This window comes from Dioscorea cayenensis, chromosome 7 (genome assembly GCF_009730915.1).
Source record: "Dioscorea cayenensis subsp. rotundata cultivar TDr96_F1 chromosome 7, TDr96_F1_v2_PseudoChromosome.rev07_lg8_w22 25.fasta, whole genome shotgun sequence".
Lineage (NCBI taxonomy): Eukaryota > Viridiplantae > Streptophyta > Magnoliopsida > Dioscoreales > Dioscoreaceae > Dioscorea > Dioscorea cayenensis.
Genome location: NC_052477.1, coordinates 21,896,522 through 21,904,293, shown reverse-complemented (window position 1 = coordinate 21,904,293; position 7,772 = coordinate 21,896,522). Strand labels below are relative to the sequence as shown.

Below are 7,772 nucleotides of genomic sequence, written 5' to 3'. Positions count from 1 at the left end.
TTGAGATTGAGAGATTTCTCTACTGGGACCTTGTAGGGGACTAGTACTGGTGGATTGGAGGCAAGGGCCAGTTGTTTTTTTATAACCTAAACTCATTAAACTCACTTTAGAAGCATTTAGAAAGTCTCGAGCTTTATTTTAGATCCTAGGGTGAGCATTGCCCGGATACCTCATCTTTATTGATTGAGATCTCCCTCTATTTAACCCTTGCATATTTGTCTCTGATATTCATTTCTTTGCACATTAGATCATTACATCATTTCATTTATTATTAGACTAGATAGCAGAGAAGCAGTTAGTACCATTAACCCTGTTCCATGTGGATTTGACTACCATACTCACAGGGTATTTTATTACTTCGACACCCGTGTACTTGCTTTATGCACACGCAATTTGGATCGTGCCAATACCCAAAATAACATCATTCATAAACAAAAGGTGCTAAAAGATAAGTAAAATACTGCATTAGAGGTATTAAAAATATGATATGAAATTACTCATCACAAAGTTTACACGAGCTTTGGATGCAAACCGAATGAACCTCGCCAAGTTGTAAGGCAAAGAAGGCCATGTGCGGGCTCTGCATAGGCTACTGAAACATGTGTGCGTACCGCAAGTGCTTGAGTTGTTGAAGTAATAAAGTACCCCAGTGAGTGGGTAGTCGTATCCATAGGGAATAGTGGTCAGAAACACAAGAATTGCTATTTAACTATAGTGAATAGGAGTTATGTGAACAATATCAATGCAAATAACAGTAAAGAAAAGAAAAGAAGTGCAATAGGGATAAGAAGAGGTAATCGATAGAGAGATGGGGTACCCGGACATTACTCACCCTAGGACTATTATTTCAAGTGCAAGACTAATCATTATACCTCCTAACTAATGCTTAATGAGTCATGGACATCCAAAGACACATGGTCCCAAATCTAAGGTCAACTGTGACTTACCGTACACTATATCCCAGTGGAAAGGGGTACTCTCGACGTCTCACACCATGTGGAATTGCATGAAGCTCTAGGGACTCTAACCGGAGTTTGTCTCTTAGCACTTCACAATATTATGACCGCAAAGAACTATTGGAATATGGAGGAAGGATAAACCACATCGAAAGAGAAAATGGACGTATCGCTACCTCTCGACTTACCCTCTCGACCCTCTCCAACTGACATACCCCTTGCGTGTGACCCGCAAGTGCACGGGTTTGTCGAAGTAATAAATCCCAGGTGAGTGGGTATCGTATCCACAACGAATAGTGAATAGAAACACAATGATTGCTATTTAACTAGGATGAGAATGAATCAATGATATTGTGAATAAGATTTATATAAAAAGACTAAAAGAAATAACAAAGAGAGGCACGTTAAAATGAGAGGAAAGACAATCGATAGAAGTGGGGTACTCGGACAATGCTCACCCTAGGACTAATGTTTCAAGTGCAAGACCAACTATTATGTCTCCTAATTGATGCTTAATGAGTCGTGGAAATCCTTAAACACACGGTCCTAAACCTAAGGTCAACCATGACTAACTTTACACTATGCCCCGGTGGAGAAATTGATCAATCTCAACAACTTACACTATGTAGAGTTGCAAGACACTCTAGAGATTCCAAGTAATAAACCCTATTCCAATGTATAGATCTAACCTTTTTGTCCAGACGAATGACCCCTATTCGCAATTAAGCCCTAGGTGCTAAAGTCACTTCAGCGCTTCACTCCGTTGCCTATGCAACTAAGCCCCAGTGGAGGTCATCCCATAGCCCATTCATTCTACTATAACCGCAAAGAACTCTTGGAATATGGAGGTAGAATAAATCACATTGGAGGAGAAAGGGGACGCTCTACTACCTCTCTACCCTCTCCAACCTTGCTTTGTCTAATCCATATGGTGTGTCACCTATCCATAAAGGTTACCAAGATGGTCTCTCAACCATAGTGTCACTCTAAGGGAGAAATAATTCAACAAAGATTCAAGATTAGAACTCAATTAGAAACATCAATTAAGGAAAGCATAATAAAAGGTCAATGAAACAAAAAGCATCCTAGGGTATATAAATCCAAGTACCCACTAGGGGTTTTAGCTCTCCATGGAGCAAGATACAATCAATAATGTGATCAAAAGTAAAAACATGCAATCCATAGTAAAACCTCCTCGGTATTCATGTTGATGGTCTTGTGGAGTGGCTTCGTCATCTCCAAAGGTCCCCTTGTCAATCCTAGGGCACAACTCGCCGAATCGGTGCCAACGAAAGCTTCCCCAATAACTATCTTCCAAGAGAATTGCGGTATTGAAACTAGAGAACCACTCCAAAAGCCTTGCCAAAACCCCTCTAAACCCTAGCTGTCGGCCTCTCAAAAGATGGAGAAAAGATGGGAAAAAGAATGCTAAAATCGGGCTGAATCATAGCTTTAAGAGGGCTAGAATCGTCATCAATTAAAACATTCAAGGATGGAACTCAATTAAAACATCAATTAAAGAAGCATAATAAATGTCAATAAAACAAAATCATCCTAGGATTTACAAATCCAAGCACCCACTAGGGGTTTAGCTCTCTATGGAGCAATACACAATTAACAATGAAATCAATAGTGAAAACATGCAATCTATAGATAAAACCTCCTTGTAGTCCATATCGATAGTCTTGTGGAGTCGCCTCATCTTCTCCAAAGGTTCCCTTGTCAAACCTAGGGCACACCTCCTCGAATCGGTGCAGATGAAAGCTCCCCAATAACTCTCCTCTAAAGTAATGAGATGTCAAAGGCCGTAGAACTGCTCCAAAAACCTAGGCAAAGCCTCTCTAAACCCTAGCTGCGAGCGCATCCAAAGATGGACAAAAGATGGGAAAAAGATTCTTCAATAACTCTCAAAACGCGGTATTTATAGGGGCTAGAATCAAGCATCCACATGGGCTTGTGGAAATTCCACATGCCCGTGTGAATTTCCAGGTCTTCATTTCCTGTATGCTGTGAAAGGTAACTGCTACAGTGATTTTGCTACAGTGTTCAATGAACCCACATAAATGCCACACATCCATGCAGTAGATCACATCTCGTCTTCAATAAAACCACATTGACGAAACTCTTGCTAATATTGCATAAGTCGGAACATATAAGTGTAACTGCCTTTGTACCTCTTTTCTTTATGTATTCACTTGAGCATAATGGAGGTTGGCACACACCCACATGTCTTTGAGCACTACTTGTGTCTTCACCTTTGTTCAACCCAAGAACTTCATCAATAATTGCATCCACAATCTACTTTTGCTTTCTTTCATTCAACTTTGTCTCCATAACCCTACATACACAAAAGAACACAAATACACATGAATAAGCAATAATATCTGATAAAAGTAATGCTCAATGTAAAAAAAGAATACTTCGTATTTGATAAGTGCTTGTACGATAGGAATGCAAAGCGTTCTTTCCTTTTGTTGAGCGTTACTTTTCTCGGGTGTTAACGCTAATATGGGTGTGTTTACGTTACTTTTATGCAGGTAGGTTGTGAGGCCGATTATGAAGCCAATGTGGGTCATAATACACTAATTTGGAGGAAATCTTGTTAAGGTTCAAACGCGAAGACATAGGTCGGGTTCCGAATGCAGGAATGTGTGCCAACCTCCTCGTACTCAAGTTAGTACAACTATTTGGAGAGGCACAAGGGCAGTCACATTCAATCACTCCAACTTGTGCATATAGAACAAGATCTCCACCACCATATTCATTATTAAAGAAGCAAGGCGATCCATGACGTAAATGTGTACCCATTTGCGTTACCTCAATGAAAGTATGGATTTGGGAGTATTTCAGGCTGGTACTGTAGCAGCGCATTGTAGAAACACTGTAGCAAAAATACTATAACAGCAATGTTTACAACCGGCTGAGAAAACAGAGAATCCACACGGGCATGAGGAAATTCCACACGCCCGTGTGAAAAATCCACAGGGGCGCCCAAATGGGCGTGTGGATTCCCGATTCCAGCCCTTTAAAAGCCGATTCCAGCCCCGATTACAGCATTCTTTTCTCCATCTTTTCCACAACTTGAGAGGGGGCTACGGGTAGTGTTTTGAGTGGTATTGGCTAGGAATTTGGGTAGGTTCTATGGCTCCGACATCATGCACTGTTTGGAAGAAGGTTATTGGGAGAGCATTCGTCAGCATCGATCCGGCGAGGTGTATCCTAGGGCGAACAAAGGGACCCTTGCGACGAGTAGAGGACTCTCCACAAGACCATTACCACGACTATCGAGGGGGTTTTCTATGGATTCTATGCTTTCACATTCAATTTCATTGATTGTATCTAGATTCATGGAAAGCTAAACCCCTAGTGGGTACTTGGGTATTTGTGAACCCTAGGATGTATTCGTTTCATTGAATATCTTTATTATGCTTTCAATTAATTGATGTTTATTGTGAGTTCCAACCTTGAATGCTTGATTGTATGAATACTACCCTAGAGTGACACTAGGGTTGAGAGTTCTTGTTGGTAACTCTTGTGAGTGAGTGACATACCATGAGAGTTAGACAAAGCTAGATTGGAGAGGGTTGAGAGGGTAAGTCGAGAGGTAGCGAAGTATCCTTTTTCCCCTCCGGTGTGATCTATCCTACCTCCACGTTCCAAGAGTTCTTTCCGGCCATAGTAGAGTGAATGGGCTAAGGGATGACCTTCCGTTGGGGCTTAGTTGCGAGAGTAACGGAGTGAAGCGCTGAAGTGATTTTAGCACATAGGCCTTAATTATGGCTAGGGATCTTCCACCTGGACCAAAGGGTTAGGTTTATACATCGGAATAGGGTTTATCACTTGGAATCCCTACAGCTTATTGCAATTCTATGCGAGTGCGAGATTGAGAGGTTATTCAATCTCTCGTCCGGGACATGTATAGAGGTAGGCATGGTTGACCTTAGATTTAGGATCATGTAATTAAGGATTTTCATGACTCATTGTTGCATCAATTAGGAAGTATAATATAGGGTTCTTGGACTTGAAACGATTGTCTTAGGCGGATCAATATCCGGGTACCCAATTTTTATCGATTGCCGTACTTTGTCTTTTACTTCTGCCTTCTATCTTGCTATTTTTATTTTTGTTATTTTATATTTTGTCACACTTATCACTATTCATCTTCCACATTAGTTAAAAAACAACTTAAGTGTCTTTATTCCCTACTCTCTGTGGATATGATACCTACACATCTGGGATTATTACTTCGACACCTGTGCACTTGCAGTTTACACGCATATACGGACGTGTCAAGGTTTTGGCGCCATTCCCGGGGAGTAGGCATTTAGAGATACTTTGCACTTTGTTTTCTTAGCTATTCATTCATTCTATTTCATATCTTATTTTCTATCATCGTTCTGATTTTGTTTTCTTTCTTTTGGTGCAGCTCCAGGTTATGACCCGAGGGAACCCTTCGATATTGATTGAAGGAGATCACGAGCTCGAACGTACACTTAGAAGAAAAGGGAAAGAACCTGTGCAAGAACAGTCTAATCTAGCTGATTTGGAAATAAAAAAATCTGAAAATATGGCAGAACAGAATGAGCAGCAGCGGACATTATCCGATTATACCAGACCTTCAGTATTGGGGACACAATCGAGCATTGTGTGTCCCCCGATTACAGCTCAGAATTTTGAGTTGAAGTCAGCATTCATCCACATGTTGCAGCAATCCGCACAGTTTAATAGTTTACCGATGAGGATCCGAATAATCATATAGAGAACTTTCTCGAGGTGTGTGATATGCTGAAGATAAACGGGGTGACGAATGATGCCATCAAGTTGAGAGCCTTCCCATTTACCTTGAAAGGGAGAGCGAAGCAGTGGCTACACTCATTACCTAGAGCATCAATTACCACATGGCAGGAGATGGTAGAAGTTTTTTTTGGCCGTTATTTCCCTCCCTAAAAATCTGCAAGGCTTAGGAATGAGATCTCATCCTTTGTACAATTGGAATTGGAGTCTCTATTTGAGACGTGGGAAAGGTTCAAGGAGCTCCTGAGAAAGTGCCCGCAACACGGATTCCCGGAGTGGATGGTTATTCAGACCTTTTACAATAGTCTGAATCCGAGTACAAGGGATGCGGCAGCAGGAGGTATCTTAGGTAGCAAGACCGCCAGTGAGGCTCGTCAATTAATTGAAGAAATGGGGTTAAACAACTACCAATGGAATGCTAGGAAGAAGAAAAAGGTGGCCGATCTCCATGAAATAGATGCAGTAACCTCATTGGCAGCTCAAGTGGATTCATTGAGTAAGAAGTTAGATCTCCTAACTTCAAATAGAGTGGCGGCTGTGACTATGACAAGGTCCTCTTGCTTATATCCCGCAAGTGCACGGGTTTGTCGAATTAATAATCCCGGATGAGCGGGGTCGAATCCACAGGGAGTAGGGAGTAAAGACACTTAATTCAATTCTTAGCTATGTCGAGTATCAACAATGATAAGTGTGGTAATGATTCAATTCTCAGAAATTAAAAGCAACAAGTAAGAGAGCAAAAGTAAGGAGGAGGCAAGGCAATCGATAAAGATGGGGTACTCGGATGATGCTTCACCTAGGATAATCGCTTCAAGTGCAAGAACTCTCTATTATGCTTCCTAATCAATGCAATGGTGAGTTGTGGAAATCTTTACATACATAGTCCCAAATCTAAGGCCAACTATGCCTAACTCTATACATGTCCCGGAGGAGAAATCGAATAATCTCAACACCTCGCACTCGCGATAGAGTTGCAATGAGCTCTAGGGATTCAAGTGATAAATCTCTTCCTAGATTTAGACCTAACCCTTTGGTCCGAGCGGAAGGTCCCTAGCCACATTATGCCCTAGATACTAAGATCACCTCAACGCTTCACCCATTGCACGCCGCAACTAGGGCCCTAGCAGAGGTTCATCCCTTAGACCGTTCACTCTATTATGGCCGCAAAGAACCTCGAGGGAACGGAGGTAGAATCTATCACATCGAGGGGAAAGGGGCGCCCTCTGACCTCTTGACTCACCCTCTCAACCCTCCGCAACCCTAGCTTTGTCTAACGCCGTGGTGTCACTCACTCACAAGGTTACCAACAAGAACTCTCAACCCTAGTGTCACTCTAGGGGAAATGTTCATACAATCAAGCATTCAAGGTTGGAACTCACAATAAACATCAATTTATTGAAAGCATAATAAAGAAGTTCAAAGAAACGAATACATCCTAGGGTTCACAATCACCCAAGTACCGACTAGGGGTTTAGCTCTCCATGGAGCTAAGTACAATCAAAGAAATTGAATGTAAAAGCAATGAGTCCATAAAAGAAACCCCTAGATGGTCGCTGTCGATGGTCTTGTGGAAAAGTCCTCTACTCATCGTCCAAGGATTCCTTCGTCCGGATATAGGATACGCCCGATCGAAGCTCCACTACCAACCTTCTTCCTAATGGAATCACGATGTCGGAGCCGTAGAACCTCTCCAAAACCTTGGCCAATACCCCTTAAAACCCTAGTCGAAGCCCTCTCGCAAGTTGGGGAAAAGATGGAGAAAAGAATACCAAAATCGAGGGCTGAATCGGCTTTTAAATAGGGTGGAATCGAGCGACTCCACCGGCGTGGACGCTACAGCGCCCGTCTGGAATTTCCACATCGGGCGTGGATAATTTCCACACGCCCGTGGATTCTCTCGCTTCTCGATTTGTCGGCCGGCTATGAACGAGTGTTACTACAGATGGTTGCTACAGGTCTTCGACACGAATAACTTCCCATTCCATACTTTTATCGGGGTAACGCAAACGGGCACACGCTCAC

General features: G+C 42.2%; 1 non-coding gene across 1 annotated transcript; it reads right to left on the bottom strand.

Moving 5' to 3' along the window:
• Nucleotides 1-5,912: 5,912 nt before the first annotated feature.
• On the bottom strand, nucleotides 5,913-6,019 carry LOC120266276. Its single transcript, XR_005538116.1, has one exon. It is a non-coding gene; the product is annotated as a small nucleolar RNA R71 (small nucleolar RNA).
• Nucleotides 6,020-7,772: the final 1,753 nt, after the last annotated feature.